At 39.8% G+C, this 19,534-nt stretch overlaps 1 pseudogene; it reads right to left on the bottom strand.

The window, feature by feature from the left end:
- Positions 1 to 896: 896 nt before the first annotated feature.
- LOC133081761 (MOB kinase activator 1A-like) lies at positions 897 to 3,789 on the bottom strand (annotated as a pseudogene).
- Between the last annotated feature and the right edge of the window lie 15,745 nt (positions 3,790 to 19,534).

The following is a 19,534-nucleotide window of genomic DNA, read 5'->3' as shown; positions in this document are numbered from 1 at the left end:
TAAATGTTAAGAAAACCTAAAAATGTCTCTTTTTAATGTCTAAATTGAAGTGCAATAAAAACCTATCTGATTGTGTGACTGCATTGTTAGGAAATTTGCTTTGGAAACTTTTGGAAACTAATAAATTACTGGCCGAAATGCTCATTATCCATTATGTTGTCACCTGAAACAGAGTCAATCAATTTCTTCAGCAAAGGAACAATGGGTAAACTAATAAAGTACAGGTTAGTCACCACGTATTACAACCAAGTGTGATCTTGTGAAATAACAGGTCTTAGAGCACGTCAAAGTTAGCTATGCTCTTCAGTTCTTGCTTTGAAGCCAACCTACCTTGGGAATACTTTTATCAGTAAACACAGACAATGGGTGTCTTTGTTTTCTCAAAGTCTGTATCACCAGTTGTATTAGCTAGGGCTGCCAGGACACAAAGTACCACAAACCAGGTGGCTTAGCAAAACAGAAATGCATCGTCTCACAATTCTGGAGGCTGGAAGTTCAAAATCGAGGTATGGGCCGGGTTGGTTCCTTCTGAGAGCTGTGAGGGAAGGATCTGTTATGGCTTCCCTCCTGGACTTGTAGACACATCACCCTGTTCTCTGTCTTCAAGTCCACAGGATAGTCTCCCTTTGTGCACGTCTATATGTCCAAATTTCCCCTTTATGTGACACGAGTCGTATTGGACTAGGACCCGTCCTAATGACCTCATCTTAACTCAATTACATCTGCAAGTACCCTATTTTCAAATAAGGTCACATTCTGAGGTACTGGGGGTTAGGACTGCAACATATGATTTTGCGGGGGGCGGGGGGGGGATGCGATTCAACCTCTAACACAAGTCTAGGACAGATTAACAATAAGGTAACTCTAGCAGTACATGAAGCAAGAGGGTAACTGTGTTAAAGAAATCTGTCTTTCAATGCAAGCTTCTCAATGAATTGCTGAAGTGGTGCCAACTCTCATCTATCAATCAAATTGAACTCTTGAACCAATAAAATAAAGTACTTAAAGGACACGTTATGGTGGGCCTTTTCTGGCAGCTGCATCACAGAATCACAGTGCTGGTAAGAAAGATGGGTAGTAAACTTTGAACAGATGCTTTAGAATAGTCTTTACCACCGATATAAGACTTGGGGGAAATGCGACACCAATCTTAGAAGGAAAAAGAGCTGCACAATCAAGTTCATCCTGAACTCAAATCATCAAAGGGTCGATATATTTTGGAGCAGAACGTGTGCCTGGTGTCAAAATTAGTACCATCTTCCTAATGACATTCCGATCTTGGACCTGCAGCCGTGACTAGACAGCTTGTTTCAGTGCAGAGTTCTGATCTGGTTGAAGAAATCCACAGTGTTAACTGTCATCCACTGACTCAGGTCCTCTTCCTGAGGACAACATGACAGCTCCCTTCATGTTCCCACTTCCTACGGTGCTTCTGCAGGTTTTAAGTGTTCGTACCGATGAGCTCCTTCAGGGACATTCTTCTTGGACTTGAACGTATGAGAAGAATGGCTGCTGAAGAGGAAGCTCTTCTGTTCTTCTTGAGGGTGAGGGTAGAGGCGGGGGAGGGAGAGGCCATTAGACTGCAGTGCAGTTAGTATTCAGAGGCAGCACTTGGGAACCGGGAGGGGTAGACAGTCCTCAGTCTGCGGACAGCAAAACCCAGGCTAGTGCTGCTCTGAGCAGGGGTCAAACTTGGTGCAAACACCTGTGTTGCTTCCCCCCAACTCCCCAGCCAGGAAAATGGACCCAGCTACATGGCACACGAAAAGGCTTCACTTACATCGCCGTTATAATGTTGGACGCCAATCAAATACCCAAACAAATAAATATATAGTTATGAACTGTGCTAAATTATATGAAGGGAAAGAAAGACATTCTCTAAAGAACCCCAGTATCCACATCTGTAAAATATGAAAATGTGCTCTAGGTCTCAAGGAGTAAATGAGATGATGCATGGAAAGCACTTGGCACAGCATCCGGTGTTCAGTAAATGCTCAATAATATGAGCTCTTCTGATACCATTATGATTCTGCCCTGTAATTCCAGCCTCTAATATCGTCTATATTGAAATGTTTGCTGATTTACAGTGATGGATTCTTCTTAGGAACTCATACTCCATTATTGTTGTTTACTACAGTCAATCCACCAACTTGTTAGTCTACCCTTCCATAAAGAAGAATGAAGTATATGTGGGTTCTATGTCACAATACAAGCACGTATAGTTTCTCCCTCTGCACACTAATCACAGCGTTCTATTACCGCTATTGCCATCAGACAGAACTGACAAATTATGTGACATTATTGGTATTGTTTTCTGCCAAGACACTAGAAGTTATAATGTTTATATCATGCAAAGATCAGATTGACATCTAAATCATCCTTGCCAGTTTGTTTCTACTATCAGTTATTTACTTAGGTCTCTTCGTTTTTCCAGTCATCCTGCAAAGTCTTACTATTTTGATTTACTTCAGCCTGATGCCCATCTTTCCTCCACTTGGAAAGCATGCTTGGCGCGTGACGCTGGGAGGGGGGCTGCTGTCACGGGCATCCTCTGTGCCATTGCAGGAGCATCCCTGTGTGCCTGGGAGGGACCGGAGTGCCCGTCTCTGAGGAGGAAAGAATGGAGTTTCCCTCCAGAGTGGAGGGCGGGGTCAACCATGGGCTTATGCGGAGACGTGTCTCTTGGTCTCCTCTGCTGTCTACCTCCGCTCATGAATTTGCAGGCAATAAGCAGGTCAGAGAGTCATGTGATTTAAAATTTTAGGCCTGCAAGGGCTTTGAAGTCCATTTTGTCAACCCCCTCAAAGTCCACTTAGATCCCTTCTGTAGTATCTTCATATCAAGAGGCCATTCAAGTACATCTTTCCCCTTAGAAGAAGGAGCATTCCATCTATTTGAGGAGAACGTTATGAGGAATTTTAGGCGCTGCCTTAATTAAGTGGGATCAACATGTACTTGAAGACCTGTATAAACTGTCAAGCAGAATTTCAATTTAGGGAAAGATTCTCCCGGTCTGTCATAAAACTGAAGATGGGACTGTATCTCCTAGAGAATAATAAGACTAAAACAGTAAAATAATGATAATAGCTAAATTTATTAGAACTTTAATAAGTGTCACTCGTGCACAGTGAAAGGTAAAGTAAGCCCTTCACGTTCTGACTCGTGTCATCTCGGCAACGCATACACGCGGGATGGACCGTCATTCCCAGATGGGCAAGCTGAAGCTCGGAGAAGTTGCAAAGGTTGCTCAAGAAACTATTACGGAGGCCACATGATCACTGAGTTTTCCCAAAAATAATGCTGTCTATGTATATCCTCCTTGAGAGTTTACACACTTGTTTGCTTTACGTTATTTCCATTTGATTTTCCTCCTCACATGCTCACGAGTCTGCTCCAAACCTATCTTACCTGCCATCTACTTTTGCACCTTTCACCAGAGAAACTGGAAAGCACTATCTTTAGAATATTATCTACATCTTAGAAACAAGGAATTCGAGTCTGGGCCTAAATGCTGCCTCCATAATCTGTTCTGGGCCAAAGCAAGTTTGTTATCCAGGTAAATGGGGGTTTGGATAAAGAAGCCAATAGTCTCCAGTATTCCCAAGAAGCCCCCCACGTGGTTAGTAAGTAAGACCCTTAGCATAAACCCCTGTCCACATCCCCCCCCCTCCTCGCTGAAGTCACAGCGAAGCCAGGCGGAGCCGGGAGCGGCGAGGTTCCTTCCTGGCCACTAGAGGCCAGCAAGCCACAGCCGAGAACCTCCGAGCTGGAGTGCGCTGCTTCTGACATCACGAGGCCGGTTCGTTCAAAAGGAGGAAGACGCTGCTAGAATGTTTCTAGAAGGAAAACGTCCCATGTATTTTCAGTGCATACTACTGAGAGGCCTCTAGTTTTTAAGGCTTCGCGAGACTTCCCAGAATGTAAGTCTTAAGGAAATTAAACAAGCAGAGAAAGTGTGTCTCTGGGGTGTCCCTCCACCTCTTCCAAAAGCCCTATGCTTGCCGTTTTATCATAATGCTTTATTTCTCCCACCCCCTTACCCACCTGGAACAAAACACAACTTGAACTGTTCTCTTTTTTCCTCTAATAATTTATTTTCTTAAAAGCAATAACGTCCCTCCTCTTCTTCCCTTCTCCTCAGGCTCACACCCTTTCTCTCCCCCTTTTTCTTTCTATTGCTCACTCCTCTCTTCTCCTCTCTGTTGCATTTCTAGGAGGAAATAAACACTCTGTGACTAGATGATCCACTCGCACAGTTTCAACTACCACCTGTGAGCTGATGACTTGTAAATCTGTTATCTCTGGCTGACACCTCTCCTGCAAGCCTCGAAGGTCTATTTCTCACTAACTGTTAGACATCTGCACATGGGTGGGTCCCCAGGACCGCAGCTCGACCAGACTGAACACTAGACGGCACTGTGTGAAATAATCCCAACAACCACAAACATATTTGCAAATATTTGCAAACTGTGAGCCTCGGGCCCAGTCGTAACATCACTGACAAGGGAAAGCAAGAGGATCATGATCTCCAGCTAGTTTAATTCAGTGGTATAAGTAACCGATCTAGAATTTCTTTGACCACTGGAAGAAATGAAAAGGAGCAAGAGACAACTCGAGTTTAGGCTGCATCATGTCTGGTCACCCAACCGCAAGACACATGAAAGGTACTGAGTAGGTGCTAAGACTCCATAGAGTCCCCTGTTGTCATATAACATCTACCAACGACTTTAATTAACTTCACACTTCGCAGTGAATCATCTACCTTCAGCATTTACCCTGCTTTTAGACTTGGGAACAAGCTAATGAATTTGATGTGCAGGCAGCAGAATGAAGATGTGTTTTTGCCTCTCATAAAGGCTCCTTTTACATTCCTAGGGTCATATCTTGAGTTTCAGGGCAAGTCTGAGCTCACTTAGTGCAGAGAAGAATATGTCAGGATCTGGATATTACAGATTTAAGTCATAAAACAAAAGCACCTTGAGTCTTGGGGTAAGGCTGCAGTGATAAAGATGCATAGTGGGGAAATTCCCAACATCCAAGGGGTCCCGATCAAATAAAACTGGGGCTGAATCATCTGTGGTGATGAGGGAGAGATATGCAGATCAGAAGCATTTGAGATTTTTACATCTCACTAATGTCACTAAGTAGCCCAACCTTATCAGAGACACTATCAGGAAAATTCAGAGTCTGGGTTAGCTTTTGCCTCACCTTTGTGGCACATGCCAAGAACCAGAGAATGGACAACAGGAGAATATTAACCACAAAGAGTACCTGTGTGCCACAGTTAAACTCAGTTTCATTTCAACTCGTTCATTCATTCATTCAACAATATTTATTGAATGCTATGTGCAAGAATTTGGAGTAAGATCACTCTAAAGAGAGGGATGACATATCCGTGAAACACTTCTAAATTAGCCAGTCTCTATTTTCCAAGGGAATCTGTGGAGAGGTGTTGCGAATTAGAAGAAATAACAGAATTAAATCGCATATCTAGTCAGGAATGGGGGTATCCAAGTCCCTCTCCTCTGCTCTCACGTGAAGGTAAGTTACAGCTACAGAATAAAGGAACACAAAGTATACATAGATAGGTATGGTGCCATACATCCAAAGGATTTGGGACCATCTCAATTTTAATATCCTTTTCCCTTATCTCGAAGAGCACGCTTGTATTTGTCAACCCACACAGCCCAATTTTGACTTGGGAAATACAGCTAGGTTGGCAGACACACAGAGAGGGCATCTAATGACCTGCTGGTCCCGTCAGGAGAAGAACAAAAAGAGAGAAATACTGAATTTGAGGCTCATGAAGGCAAAGATATGGATGGCTCTGAATACAGGAGAAGACGGAGCAAAAGGACCTGGACAGGCTGTTCTCAAGAGTGGAGCTCCTTAGGGACATTTCTTTGGAATTGAGAACAAGGTGAGAATGTAAAATAATAGAAAGAGAGAATGAAGGAAGCTCCTTCTGAACTTTTCTTGAAGGTCAAGACAATTTGATAATTTACAAAAAAAAAGACTTGCATTAACCCCATCTTCCCCATTTTGGGGCTCTAATAAGCTCTGGTATAATTTTTTCTTTCTTTCAGAGAACAAACCACACTAATCTTGGAAAATGGTCACAGATATTTTTTAGTGTAATACAGGTATTGCTGAAACACAAATAGATAAGCTTGGTTATACAGGGAAATCTAGTCATTACAAGGACTTTTTCGAGGTTAGATATATTCTGGGAATATTGGCTGGGCCTGGGGATGGACTGCAAATGATATTTCTATAGACCAACTCTTCTTCGTTCTCTCGTCCAAGGTCGAGTAGGCTATCCCGAGTCAGAAAATCTGGACCGGAACCTGGTTCTGCCATTTGCTGACTGTTAGATCTGAGACAAGAAATTTTAAGCTCTTTGAGCCTAATATTCATCATTCATAGAAAGGAAACAAGTCCTTCCTTGAAGAGATTTTAGAAAGTTTAAGTAACCTAAAATACAGTAAAGTGCTCAGAACATGATAAAAAGATATATAAGTGATAGTTATCAGTACTCTTTACGAACTCTCTCTGGTCTGTTTGCCACGGAACGTGGGAGGGAGAGGGTTCTAAAAACAAACAAGGAAGAACACTTGACCAATGAGCTAAAAAATATATTACACAATGGCAGGAGAACTGACTTTCAATAATCATATACTAGAAATTTTCGTTACACCTGGGTAACACCAAATTCTATTTAAAATGCCAATCTCAACTGTTTCTGCTATTTGACTTTGACCCCTCTAACAAAGATTTAGCACAAATAGATAGAATGACAATCTTCAGTAAAGGGGATAGAAATGTTTTATCTACCAAGTTCTTTATTGCCTAACAGTCTTTACAAATAGGGCCAGAGATAAAGTTACCATTAAAACTAACAGGATGTTCAGTATTACCTCCTGGATATTACTTGTGTGATATTCTTGCTGTAATCTTATCTTAGGTTGTCACCAAATGTTTCCTGAATGCCCAACAAATATTCATACTGTAATCTTATCTTAGGTTGTCACCAAATGTTTCCTGAATGCCCATCAAATATTCATACCGTGCTAGGTACCATCAGGGACACAATGATGATTAGAGCACAGGCTTTGCCCCAAAGGCGCTCATCATCTAGCGAGAGGGAGGCAGTGGTAGTAACTGACAAAAAGGCCAGCTGTTGAAGAGTTTTCTGAAAAAGGTGCAAAGTGTTCTGGGAATATAAGCAAAAGGTAGGTTGCTTCCAACTGCAGACATCTAGGAGGGTTCTCTAGGGAATTATCTGAACAAGGTCATGGAGGACGGGTAGGACTCCATTGTCAGAATGGCAGTAAAGGGATGGGGTTAGCAGCAAGGCTGAGAAGCAAGCTTGAGCTTGACCCAGAAAGTGGATGAGGGCAGGATGCATTCAGAAACAGTAGCTACAACAGCATGGAGTTGTACAGAACGCAGGGAGTAAAGAAGACAAAGTAGAAAAGGCAGGTCAGGAGAAGACTGGGGAAGGTTTTAAATGGCCAGCTGAGAAGCTGGGTTTTTTTCTAGCTGCAGAAACCCAATGAAGGAAGAATGCCATGCTGGGTCTTGGTTCTGGAAAGATGCACAATTAGAGTCAGTATGGAGGATTTATTGGAGGGGTGAGAGAGAGACTAAAGGGAAGTCAACCAGATAAGGAGCCCTGGCCATAGGCCAAAGGTATTAAGACCTAGAAGGTGGGCAGTGGCACAGAAAGCAATGGATGAATGGCACTCTGCTTTTTTGTCTTGAGATGACACACTCCTTGAGTGCACCAGTCTCAGATATACTTTGTTGCTGAGATTAAGAGCCTTGGGCTAAACCGAAGAAATGAAAAGTCCTTGAATGTAACTAATTTGTGCAACTGCTCCTTTAAAGACTTGCCTGGGGGTCACTGTCTGAAGAACGCACACTGAGATAGAAGTGACCGTGTGCAAAGATTTTCTTAACCAAGGGACCTGTGATAAAATAAATGGGATACAAAAGTCCAGTGATTTGCATTGTCCCAACATCACACAATACCCCAGTTTTTTACATCTTTGTCCCCTCCGCAGTCACTGTGTATTTTCTTTAGGCTTTTCCCTCTTCTACAATTTCTGCTTTTTTTTTTTTTTTTTTTCCGGCCTTGCTGTGTGTGCCTCGTGGGATCTTAGTTCCCCGACCAGGGACTGAACTCACGCCCTCGGTAGTGAAAGCACTGAGTCCTAACCACTGGGGCGCCAGGGAGTTCCCAATTTTTGCTATTTTTATGTGAACATCTTTTGCAGGTGATGGTTGACAACTGGTTGTCCCTAATTCGTTTCCCAATATGAATGAGCCAATGAACCTACTTTTTAAAATGCTTTGAGGGACTTCCCTGGTGGTCCAGTGGTTAAGACTCCGTGCTTCCAATGCAAGGGGCGTAGGTTGGATCCCTGGTCGGGGAGCTAAGACTGCACATGCTGAGCGGCGCAGCGGCCAAGAAAATATATTTTAAAAAATGCTTTGAGATTCTTAATGTAGATGTCCAAACCCATGTAAAAATCACATAATTATGAAATGAAATGACCAACCTTATTATTTAAACTCTATTCTCAGAAATAAAATCAAACATTCTCCAACACATGCAACAAATCAAATATCACCATCGGCACTTTTTCTTTTCATACCTAACATGTGAGCTCTTAATTGCACTACTGCATTCATTTTCTCCTTTCAGATAACAAAAAAGTGAATCTGTGAATGTCGCTACACAGATTCCTTTAGAAAGCAATCAGACATAGAATGACTCTAAGTGAAGACTCTGGGCACTTTTCTATGTGTATAAATGCATGCACTCTGCATACCAGTGGCAAAACCAGAAAGAACATTCACTGGTTTTCTTCCTCAGGATCTGTTAGGATTCCTTCTAGCCCCCATCTTTACTCACTCTCTAAGGAAATCAAGATCTGGGCAGCAATGCCAGGCTAGGGGGTCAGCGGGGACCAGGAACCGAGGAGTGTATTTAAAAACAGAAACATCGGGACTTCCCTGGTGGTGCAGTGGTTAACAATCCGCCTGTCAATGCAGGGGACATGGGTTCCAGCCCTGGTCCGGGAAGATCCCACATGCCGCAGAGCAACCAAGCCCATGTGCCACAACTACTGAGCCTGCGCTCTAGAGACCGTGAGCCACAACTACTGAGCCTGCGTGCCACAACTACTGAAGCCCGCGTGCCTAGAGCCTGTGCTCCACAACAAGAGAAGCCACGGCAATGAGAAGCCTGCGCACCGCAACAAAGAGTAGGCCCCCGCTCGCCGCAACTAGAGAAAGCCCACACACAGCAACAAAGACTCAACGCAGCCAAAAATAAATAAACAAATTTATTTTTGAAAAAACCAGAAACATTTATTAGTGATTGACAATTAATTAGATCTTCTTTTCTTGCTTTTAAAGACAGTTTCATAATGTTAAAATGTAGTCTACCATTCTACTGGTGATAATTCAAAGTCCTTCTTGCTCACACTCTCTGACATAAATCATAGCAATATTTTTTGATCTGTCTCTTAAACCTAAGGAAATAAAATTAAAAAAAAAAACAAATGGGACCTAATTAAACTTAAAAGCTTTTGCATAGCAAAGGAAACCATCGACAAAACAAACAGACAACCTACTGAATGAGAAAATATTTGCAAATCATATGACTGATAAGGGGTTAATATCTAAAATATATAAATAGCTCATACAACTCAACATTAAAAAAACCCAACTAAAAAACAGACAGAAGGGACTTCCCTGGCGGTCCAGTGGTTAACACTCTGCGCTTCCAATGCAGGGGACGCGCGTTCGATCCCTGGTCGGGGAACTAAGATCCCACATGCCGCACAGACAAAAAATTGAAAAACAAAAACAAAATAAACAAACAAACAAAAAAAACAGGCAGAAGACCTGAATAGGCATTTTTCCAAAGAGGAAATGCAGATGGCCAACAGGAGAAGATGCTCAACAGCACTAATCATCAGGGAAATACAAATCAAAACCACAATGAGATATCACCTCATGCCTGTCAGAATGGCTATCATCAAAAAGAACACAAATAACAAATGTTGTCAAGGATATGGAGACAAGGGAACTCTTGTACACTGTGGGAGGGAATGTAAATTGGTGCAGCTACTGTGGGAAATAGTATGGAGGTTTCTCAGAAAACTAAAACTAGAACTACCATATGACCCAGCAATTCCACTGGGAATTGCTGGGACATATGGTTAAAAAAAAAAAAAAAAACAGAACCACTAATTCGAAAAGATACATGCATCTCAATGTTCATAGCAGCGCTATTTACAATTGCCAAGATATGGAAGCAACCTAAGTGTCCATCAACAGATGAACGGATAAAGAAGATGTAGTGTGTGTGTGTGTGTTTGTGTGTGTGTGTGTGTGTATACACATACATATATACACTCATACAATGGAATGTTACTCAGCCATAAAAAAGAATGAAAGTTTGCCATTTGGGGCAACATGGATGGACTCAGAGGGTATTATGCTAAGTGAAATAAGTCAGACAAAGACACATACTGTATGATATTACTTATATGTAGAGTCTAAAGAATACAACAAATTAGTGAACATAACAAAACAGAAGCAGACTCACAGATATAGAGAACACACTAGTGACACGAGTGTTTACCAGTGGGGACAGGGAAGGGGGGAAGGAGTAACATAGGGATAGGGGAGTAGGAGGTACAAACTATTATGTATAAAAGAAGCTACAAGGATATATTGTACAGAGGGAATATAGCCAATATTCTATAATAACTATAGATGGAGTATAACCTTTAAAAATTGTGAATCACTATATTGTACACCTGTAACTTAAATAATATTGTACATCAATTATATTTCAATAAAAAGTGCTTTCTGTTCAAATTTTCCGTTGAATTTGGTTGGTCCGTTTACATGGGTAAGTGAAAGAATCACAGAGATACTGGGACACAACATTGACAAGCAATAGTTGATAAATATTAAAATATATATTAAGGGCTGTATAATACTTTTGCTATCAAGCCTATCGAGGTGTCCACTGATCCATGCCATTCTTGCTGTTGACTAGGAAAAAAAACTCCAGCCAGTCCTTAATACATAGAGTTGATATGTTCTGAGAGGGAGGGGGCAGTCAATGTACCCTTTTTCCCTAACAGAAAGTGCTGTTTCAGTAACCCATTTGAACATTGAAAACTCTTGGAGGCAAGATGGTAATGACAATTAAACTGCAGATAAATGAGTGCCTCATTCAACTACTGTTTGGATCGAAAAAAAAAAAAGAAAGAAAGAAACAATAAGGTGACTGTTTAAAAGGAGAGCAAACAACTCTTTCCTTAGAGCACTAATCTTGGGTGACAATGGGGCAAAAGGCTTATACTTTGGGAGGCAGCTGCACCCCTGCCTGGAAACCAGGAACTCTTTAATACAGAGGAGTAAATTATTTTCTAAATGCATTGATCCAATTCCTAAAAAGTCTGCTTATCTCCAAGGTAGAAGAACTTCATTTTGTTCTGAATGAAAGGATAAAGCTCTTTGTTTCTGGTTAGAGATCACTAAGATGATACTTTTATATTCTCCTCACACCGAGATTTTTCAGATATTTATGAAAAAATCTTCCTTTAAATTATCTTGGTCCATTAAAAATTGTGAATCACTATATTGTACAACTATAACATATGTAATATTGTACAGCAACTATATTTCAATTTAAAAAAGAAAAACCCAAATGAAAAGAAGAAATTATCTTGGTCCACAAAGCCAGATAATCTGCTTCAACCACTTCATTTTACACATGAGAAAAGGACCCCAAAGGTTAAGGAAACAGTTCTAGATTGTCTATTATTTTTTAAATGTATATGCTTAAAAGGGAGCACAGAAAGCATTTCTTATCAGTATATACAAGCTGTTTTTTGAAATCTTTTGGATCGTGAGCTTGTTTGGAGTGCTACAAGCTCTGATAGCTAAGTAAGGAGGGCCTACGTAGGACAATGCCCAGATACCAAATCTTGAACTGAATTCTGAGCTGATCCACTGATAGCCACCCAAAAATACTGCGATAAATCCACACTCATATCTCCTCTGATAGCCTCGTTTTTTTCCTCCTCCATTTTTTATTTTTTGGCATTGCACGTCCTTCCTCCTGTTAGATTCTGTGGCATACATGAGCCGTATGGATTCACAGGTGCAGGTCAACATATTAGTAAAATAATAAAAACAAAAAAAAACCCCAGAAAAGCCTATTAGCTTCTCAAGCCTCCTTAGCATGAAACTCACGTATTAGCTTTTGCTCATGTCAACTTATTACTCCCACAAGAGTTGGTTGATATGGATATGTATTTATTGGACATATGTTTAGGGTGCTATAGGAGAAAAAAAAAGAGTCAATTCTAGGCACTGGCTTTTTTTTTTTTTTTCACGTGATGCTGGCACCAGGTGGAGTGTAGTAGGAGCATGCAGAGTGCCAAGTTCCTGTCCTTGACCCTGGTGGAGCAGCACCATAGTTTTAAAAGGTGGGGTTACAGGGTGGGCCCTCAAAGGGATGCTCTCATATTAGCCCTGTCCAGCTTGGCTCAGCCTCTCCAGCCTGGTAAGGGTAACTACACTTATATCAGACAAAATAGACTTTGAGTCTAAAACTGTCTTTGGAGACAAAGAAGGTCATTGCATAAAGATAAAAGGGTCAATTCAACAGGGTGATATAACATTTATAAATATAGACACACCTAAATACATAAAGCAGATATTGATAGATCTTCATGTTGTATGTCTTAAATATACAAAATTTTTATTTGTCAATCATACATCAATTAAGTTGGAAAAAATATTGACAGATCTAAAGGCAGAAACTGACAGCAGTACAATAATAGTAGGAGACTTCTACTTATGATAGTAGATAGAACATCCAGACAGAAAATCCAGAAGGAAACAGCTGATTTGAGAACACTATAGACCAAACTGACATAACAGACATATACAGTAGTTAGCATCCAAGAGTAGAAGAACACACATTCTTCTCGAGTGTATACAGAACCTTCTCCAGGATAGAACACGTTAGGTCGCAAAACAAATCTTAACAAATTTAAGACCCCAAATAGCCAAAGCAATCCTGAGAAATAAGAATCACACTTCCTGATTTCAAAATATATTGCAAGGCTACAGTAATCAAAACAGCATGATACTGGCATTAAAAACAGACATAGAGACCAAAGGAACAGAACAGAGAGCCCAGAAATAAATCCATACATCTATGGTCGATTGATCTTTGACAAGGCTGCTAAGAACACCCAACGGGGAAAAGATACTCTCTTCAATAAATGGTGCTGGGATAACTGGATATCTACATGCAGAAGAATGAAATTATCTCACCCCATATTAAAAAAAACAACTCAAGATGGATTAAGATTTAAACATTAAACCTGAAACTGTAAAACTACTAGAAGAAAACATGGGGAAAAAGCTTCTTGACGTTGATCTGGGCAATTATTTTGTGGATAGGTCAGCAAAAGCACAGGCAACAAAAGCAAAAGCAGACAAGTGAAATTGTATCAAAAGCAAAAGCTTCTGCAAAGCAAAGGGAACAATCAACAGAGTGAAAAGGCGATCTGCAGAATGGGGGGAAATATTTTCAAACCGTATATCTCATAAGGCTTAATACCCAATATTTATAAGTAAGTCATACAACTCAACAGCCAAAAAAAAAAGCTCTCAATTAAAAAATGGGCAAAAGACCTAAATTTCTACAAAGAAGAGATACAAATGGCCAAAAGGTAGGAAAGGGTGCTTGACCTCACTAATCATCAGGGAAATGCAAATCAAAACCACAATGAGATATCATCTCACACCTTTCAGAATAGCTAGTATCAAAAAGACAAAAGATAACGTGTTGTTGAGGATGTAGAGAAATGGAACCCCCTGTGCATTGTTGGTGGCAATGTAAATTGGGATAGCCATTCTTTTTTTTTTTTAACATCTTTATTGGAGTATAATTGCTTTACAATGGTGTGTTAGTTTCTGCTTTATAACAAAGTGAATCAGCTATACATATACATATATCCCCATATCTCTTCCCTCTTGCATCTCCCTCCCTATCCCACCCCTCTAGGTGGTCACAAAGCACCGAGCTGATCTCCCTGTGCTATGCGGCTGCTTCCCACTAGCTATCTATTTTACATTTGGTAGTATATATAAGTCCATGCCACTCTCTCACTTCATCCCAGCTTACCCTTCCCCCTCCCCGTGTCCTCAGGTCCATTCTCTACATCTGCGTCTTTATTCCGGTCCTGACCCTAGGTTCTTCAGAACCTTTTCTGTTTTTTTTAGATCCCATATATATGTGTTAGCATACGGTATTTTTTCTTCTCTTTCTGACTTACTTCACTCTGTATGACAGACACTAGGTCCATCCACCTCACTACAAGTAACTCAATTTCGTTTCCTTTTATGGCTCCGTAATATTCCATTGTATACATGGGCCACATCTTCTTTATCCATTCATCTGTCGATGGACACTTAGGTTGCTTCCATGTCCTGGCTATTGTAAATAGAGCTGCAATGAACACTGTGGTACATGACTCTTTTGGAATTATGGTTTTCTCAGGGTATATGCCCAGTAGTGGGATTGCTGGGTCGTATGGTAGTTCTATTTTTAGTTTTTTAAGGAACCTCCATACTGTTCTCCATAGTGGCTGTATCCATTTACATTCCCACCAACAGTGCAAGAGGGTTCCCTTTTCTCCACACCCTCTCCAGCATTTATTGTTTGTAGATTTTTTGATGATGGCCATTCTGTCCGGTGTGAGGTGATACCTCATTGTAGTTTTGATTTGCATTTCTCTAATGATTAGTGATGTTGAGCATTCTTTCATGTGTTTGTTGGCAATCTGTATATCTTCCTTGGAGAAATGTCTATTTAGGTCATCTGCCCATTTTTGGACTGGGTTGTTTGTTTATTTGATATGGAGCTGCATGAGCTGCTTGTAAATTTTGGAGATTAATCCTTTGTCAGTTGCTTCATTTGCAAATATTTGCTCCCATTATGAGGGTTGTCTTTTCGTCTTGTTTATGGTTTCTTTTGCTATGCAAAAGCTTTTAAGTTTCATTAGGTCCCATTTGTTTATTTTGGTTTTTATTTCCATTTCTCTAGGAGGTGGATCAAAAAGGATCTTGCTGTGATTTATGTCATAGAGTGTTCTGCCTATGTTTTCCTCTAAGAGCTTTATAGTGTCTGGCATTACATTTAGGCCTTTAATCCATTATGAGTTTATTTTTGTGTATGGTGTTAGGAAGTGTTCTAATTTCATTCTTTTACATGTAGCTGTCCAGTTTTCCCAGCACCACTTATTGAAGAGGCTGTCTCTTCTCCATTGTATATTCTTGCCTCCTTTATCAAAGATAAGGTGACCATATGTGCGTGGGTTTATCTCAGGGCTTTCTATCCTGTTCCATTGATCTATATTTCTGTTTTTGTGCCAGTACCATACTGTCTTGATGACTGTAGCTTTGTAGAATAGTCTGAAGTCAGGGAGCCTGATTCCTCCAGCTCCGTTTTTCTTTCTCAAGATTGCTTTGGCTATTCGGGGTCTTTTGTGTTTCCCTACAAATTGTGAAATTTTTTGTTTTAGTTCTGTGAAAAGTGCCATTGGTAGTTTGATAGGGATTGCACTGAATCTGTAGATTGCTTTGGATAGTAGAGTCATTTTCACAATGTTGATTCTTACAATCCAAGAACATGGGATAGCCATTCTTTAAAACAGTATGGAGATCCCTCAAAATATTAAAAATAGAACTACCTTATGATCCAGCAATCTTATTTTGGGGTATACATCCAAAGGAAATGAAATCAGGATATTGAGATATACTCACTCCAACGTTCACTGCAGCATTATTCACAATAGCCAAGATATGGAAAAAAATTAAATATCTGTTCAGAGATGAACAGATAAAGAAAATATGAGGTACACACACACACACACACGCGCGCACACACACACACACACACGAATATTATTCAGCCTTGAAAAGGAAGAAAATCCTGCCTTTAACAACATGGATGAATCTGGAAGGCATCATGCTAAGTGAAATAATCCAGATGCAGAAAAACAAATACTGCATGATTTCATTTATATGTTGAATCTAAAAGAGTCAAACTCCTAGAAGCAGAGAATAGTAGTAGTAGAGTTGGTTGTCAGAGACTGGGGGGAGGGGGAGATGGGAAGGTTGTTGGTCAAGGGGTACAAATTTTCAGTCATTTAAGATAAATAAATTCTGGAGATCTAATGTACACCACAGTGAATATAGTTAACAATACTGTATATTTGAAATTTTCTGAGAGGGTAGATCTTAAGTGTTCTCAATACCCACAACAAAAGATGGTAACTATCTGAGGTGATGAATATGTTAATTAGCTTGATTGTGGTGATTGTTTCACTATGTATTTGTTTATCAGATTATCAAGTTGTATACCTTAAAAATATGAAATTTTAAATTATCAATTATACCTCACTAAAGCGGGGGAAAAAGATTAATAAATTTCAAAAGACTGAATAGAAAAAAACTCTGTACATGAAGGTTCATAGCAACATTATTCATAACAACAAAAAAGTGGAAAAACCCAAATGTCCATTAACGGACGAATGGATAAGTTAAATATGGTATATCTACATAATTGATTAGTATTTGGCAATAAAAAGAAATGAAGTACATATACATGCTTCACCATGGATGAAACTTGAAAACAGTATGCTAAATGAAAGAAGCCAGTCAAAAATGACCACATAGTCTATGATTCCATTCATATAAAATGTCCAGAATAGGTCAATCTAAAGAGACAGAAAGTAGATTAGTGGCTGTCAAGGGCTGAGGTGGCTGGGGGATGGACGAGGTGACTGCTAATGGGTATGGCGTTCCTTTGAGGTTCATGACTATGTGTCAAAACTGACTGTTTTGATGGTTGCACAATCCTGTTAATACACTAAAATCCATTAACTTGTACACTTTAAATGAGAGAATTGTTAATATGTAAATTATATCTCAATAAAGCTGTTATTTAAAAAAGGAAGAATCTACATCAGTGTGGAGCAGAGGAGACGAGCTAGAAAGAATAGAGTCCATAAGAAGAATACGGTCGTCTGTCCTCCAGTAACTGAAGGAGGTTGGTTCCGGGACCCCCGCAGATACCAAAATCCGTGGATGCTCAAGTCCTTTATATAAAATGGCGTAGTACAGTCGGCCCTCCATATCTTTGGGTTCTGCATCCATGGACTCAACCAACTGCAGATGGAAAATATTTGGAAAAAGAAAATTCCAAAAAATCCCCAAAGGCAAAACATGAATTTGCGGCACGCTGGCAAGTATTTACGTAGCATTTACTTTGCAAGAGGTATTATAAGTAATCTAGAGATGATTTAAAGTACACAGGAATGTACATAAGTTATATGTAAATACTGCACCATTTTATATAAGGGACTTGAACATCTGTGGATTTTGGTATCCGAGGGGAGTCCTGGAACTAACCCCAGGCGGATACCAAGGTACCATTGTGAAATGTTTCTCCTTCATGAAATCAGGAATGATAGTTTATCCTTTGACATTTTTCCCTATACCAAATATTATTGCATTATTATAGGAAATAATTTGTGCCTCTCCTGAAAGTTTAAAGCTGAGTTTCAACGATGTAATTCTTTAACTCCTAAAACTCATAAAACTTTTGGTTTGTCATTATTCTAGTATGCTTCCAATTATAAGTTATAGTGGTTGATTTGTTTCTTTTATTAAAGTCGTACGTACTTTACACAACACATCATCTTGGTGGTGGTTTCTTTTGCAAGTCTGGAAATAATATAAATGTTCACTGCCATGCTCTTTCCATTTAATTATTTAAGTAATAAAATAAGAGCTTTCTTGATAGTTCAGCAAGAACAAACTTTATATCTTTCCATAGTAGAAATTAAAGGCAAAAAGAGATGAAACAGAAGTTCAGAGAGGCTGAACACAAAAAAGATGTGAAAGACCTATACACTGACAACTACAAAATATTGCTCAGATAAATGAAAGAATACATACATAAATGAAGAGATGTACCTTTGTCATGGGTCAGGAAACTCAATATTGTTAAGCTGTCAATTATCTCAAAATTTATTTGTAGATTCCATAAAATCCTAATCAAAATCCCCACAGGTTTTTTTTTAAGACATTGACAAATTGATTCTAAAATTCCTATAGAAATTCAAAAGACCTACAAGAGTCAAGACAACTTTGTAAAAGAATAAAGAAGTTGGAGGACGAATACAGCCTAATTTTAAACTTACTGTAAAATATAATCAACACAGAGCAGAACTGGTGTAAAGACAGAAGATTCAATGAAACAGAAACGTGTGTCTAGAAATGGACCCACAAAAATAGGGACAACTTACACTCACAAAGCTACAAAAGTAATTCAGTGGAGAAAAGCTCCTCTTTTCAAAAAAAATTCTGGAACTATTGGATATCCACAGGCAAAAAATAAAACTAAAAAGAATAACTTTGATCCATATCATTCATCATCTAAAAAGTTAAATTGAAATAGATGACAGATCTCAATGTAAAACCTAAGATTATACAAATTTTAGCAGAATGAAAAAAAGTCTTCATGACCTATGGATAGGCAGTTTTCTTACATACAACACAAAAAGACAATCCATAAAAGAACAAACTGATATACTGGACTTCATCAAATGTAAAACCTGCCCTTTGAAAGACGGTGTTAAGACAACGGAAAGACAAACCACAGATGGAGAAAAAGATTTACAAATCATAGTGCATCCAGAATACACAAAGAGTCCTCAAAACGAGATGTCAAGCAGAACAATTTTAAAAAGTGCAAAAGTTTGAACAGATTCTTCAGCAAAGAAGAGATATGAATGGCAAGTAAGCACATGAACAGATGTTCAACACCAGTAGTCCTCAGGGAAATGCAAATTAAAACCACAATGAGATGCCACTACACACCTATTAGAGCAGCCACAATGAAAATGACTAACCTTACCGAGTGTTAGGGAGTATGTAGACAAAGCGCCATTCTCATACACAACTAGAAGGAATATTAATTAGTACAACCACTTTGGAAAAGTTTGGTGGTGGTCTAAACCATAAAACATCACCTGCTCCCACCATGCCACTCATAGCTAAAGTTTACCCAAGAGAAATGAAAGTATGTACATGGACATACAAAAACAGGAACACAAATATTTGTGGCAGCTTTATTTATAATAGCCTCAAACCGTAAACAACCCAAATGTCCATCAAAAGGTGAATGGATAAATAAATGGCACTACGTCCATACAACGGAACAGTAACGACAACAAAAAGGAATGTGCTTTCACCCACCGCCCATCCTGGGAGAAATGCAGGCTTCACAGGGCGCCTGCGTTGACCCGCCTCCGGGAAGAACCTGGCTGCACCTGGCTACACGGTCTCCTAGCAACCGGAGAGGCCGGAACAGCAAACTATTGAAGCGGTGGTCCCCCCAGGGGCCAGGGGAACC

This window comes from Eubalaena glacialis, chromosome X (assembly GCF_028564815.1).
Source record: "Eubalaena glacialis isolate mEubGla1 chromosome X, mEubGla1.1.hap2.+ XY, whole genome shotgun sequence".
Lineage (NCBI taxonomy): Eukaryota > Metazoa > Chordata > Mammalia > Artiodactyla > Balaenidae > Eubalaena > Eubalaena glacialis.
Note: the sequence above shows the minus strand (reverse complement) of the source record. Positions and strands in the feature narration are given on the sequence as shown.